Here is a 2,646-nt window from a genome sequence, read left to right as displayed (position 1 = left end):
ATGTTCCATTGTTTCTAACTCCCCCCCCCCTTTTTTTTAAATTGTGATAAAATACACAAACGTAAAACTTATCCTTTTAACCATTTTAAGTGTACAGTTCGGTGGTTACTAGATACATTCACATTGTTGTGCAACCATCACTATCGTCCATCCCACAAACCTTTTCATCTTGTAAAACGGGAACTGTGCCTATTAGACACTCACTCACCACTCCCCTCTCCCCCAGCCCCTGGGAACCATCATGATACTTTCTGTCTTTATGATCCAATTACTTTTCTTAAAAAAACTTTTTTGAATCGTACTTGATTTATAATGTTGTGTTAATTTCAGGTGTACAACAAAGTAATTCAGTTATATTTATGTCTGTATCTATTTTTTTCAAATTCTTTTCTATTATGGTTTCATATCAGGGCTTCCCTGATAGCTTAGTTGGTAAAGAATCTGCCTGCAATGCAGAAGACCCTGGTTTGATTCTTGGGTCGGAAAGATCCCCTGGAGAAGGGAAAGGCTACCCACTCCAGTATTCTAGCCTGGAGAATTCCAAGGACTATACAGTCCATGGGGTCGCAAGGAGTTGGACACAACTGAGCAACTTTCACTTTTCACAAGATATGCTTCCCAGATGGCGCTACTGGTAAAGAACCTGCCTGCCAATGCAGGAGACCTAAGAGATGCAGGTTGGATCCCTGGGTCGAGAAGATCTCATGGAGGAGGGCACGGCAACCCACTCCAGTATCCTTGCTGGGAGAACCCCATGAACAGAAGAGCCTGGCAGGCTACAGGCCATAGGGTGGCAAAGAGTTGGACACGACTGAGCGGCTAACACACACACACAAGATATTGAAAATAGTTCTTGATGCTGTACAGTAAGTCCTTGTTGTTTATCTGTCCTATTGCTTTTTAACTTGAAAAAAATGAGGTCAAACTGAAAGTGGACCGTTCACCCATGATCCCACCACATTTTTGGGGAAGTGTGTAAACTGAGAAGTGAAAGCCGTCTTCTGCCCCTTCTATGCCACTCCCCACCCCCGGAGCCTCTACTAACAGCTGGGTAGTTTCCTCCAGACCCTTTAATGTACTGAGAAGAACATGTGTCTTGTAACTGTGGAGGCTGCCTCCTTTCTGCCCGCAGTGGTATCTGGAGGGGAAGGTTGGAGGACCCACCTTCCAGCTCCACTTCTGGGTGTCCCTTCGCTCACTGCTGAGGGGGTGGATCAGTGCCCCCCAATCCACTATGCAGCCGGGACAGCTTCTCCCCTTTCTGAATTTTCCTTTCCACTTTTCGTGGAATAATGCACGCACAACTCACATGGATTTGAAGTTTCTCTTTCTTGGCATATTCAGGAAGTTTCCCCCAAGAGTCAAGCGGTGGGGCAGAGGCTGCAGGTCGTGGCCCTGGGTGGGTCCATCCGCTCCCTTGTGTGGGCAGAAATGGGCTGGGGCAGGGCTCCTGGCTCTCGCGTGGGAGCATCTTGGTTCCTCCACTTACCGGTCCTCCCGTTTCCATCCTGTGCGTCCAGGGTCGGCCAGGTGGCGCTAGTGGTAAAGAACCCGCCTGGCAATGCAGGAGACATAAGAGACGCGGGTTCGATCCCTGGGTCGGGAAGATCCCCTGGCGAAGGAAACGGCAACCCATTCCAGTATTCTTGCCTGGAGAATTCCTATGGACAGAAGAGCCTGGCGGGCTACAGTCCATAGGGTCGGACACGACTGAGCGCCCCTGGGACCACTGTCTCAGTCCCTTTAGCCACCTGCAGACGCCACCTCCCCTGCCGTCCACTAGGTGGCACTCTCCTCCTCTGAGTTCCTCCTGGCGGTGGGCGGAGGGGCAGAGCTCTGGGCCCTGTTGCTGCTGAATTGAGGGGTGGGGGTGGTGAGCCCAGATGCAGACGATCAGGGATGGGAAGTGGAGAGCTGGAATCAGATGCAGCTCACACACTAAGATAACGGGGTGTTAACGTCAGGCTTTCTGGCTCCATTTAAGGTAACAGGCCAACAAGTCGCCCATTCTTGCAGAGTTGGTCATGGATAACTGGCTTTGGGACTCCTAGATAAGCACTGGCTGTCCAGCTTCTCAAAGAGGTCAGAGAGGCTGTGAGTGGAGTGGGAGTTTGAGGGGATTTTCTGCAGAACAGAACCGTGTGGCCAGTGGTGCCCCCACCCACCTTATCTCAAGGTGCTGTGGAGAGGCACCTGCAGACCCACTTGGAGGGGCTGGCCTGCGCCCCCTGTAGCTTGGGTGGGCAACTGACTTCCACCAGAGACCCTGAAATGGTGGTGCCTGCCTAGTGAGTCAGCCTGAGGCAGAAGAGAGGGCTGTCCTTCTGGTGGATGTTGTGGTGTCCTGACCAGACCTCCTCTCCTGGGCTGGTGCGCCTGCCCCCTTCCCTGGAGAAGTGCCCTCAGCTGTCGGAGCCACAGTGCCTGGAAGGTTAGGGGATGGCCAGAGCCAATGGCTAACTACTGTAGAGCGTGAGAGGCTGTCCCCTTACCCCTAGTCGAGGGTACGTCTGTGGTATAATTTGTGCATCAGGCCCACTGAGGCTGGCCTTAGCCTTCCCTCTTCCCCACCCTGTTCCCCTCACTCCCAGACAGGCTGGTCCTGACAAGCTCCCTCTAGGAAATTCCTGCTCCTGAAACCTGGTC

The sequence above is a fragment of the Bos indicus x Bos taurus genome, chromosome 29 (assembly GCF_003369695.1).
Source record: "Bos indicus x Bos taurus breed Angus x Brahman F1 hybrid chromosome 29, Bos_hybrid_MaternalHap_v2.0, whole genome shotgun sequence".
In the NCBI taxonomy this organism is placed as follows: Eukaryota; Metazoa; Chordata; class Mammalia; order Artiodactyla; family Bovidae; genus Bos; species Bos indicus x Bos taurus.
Note: the sequence above shows the minus strand (reverse complement) of the source record.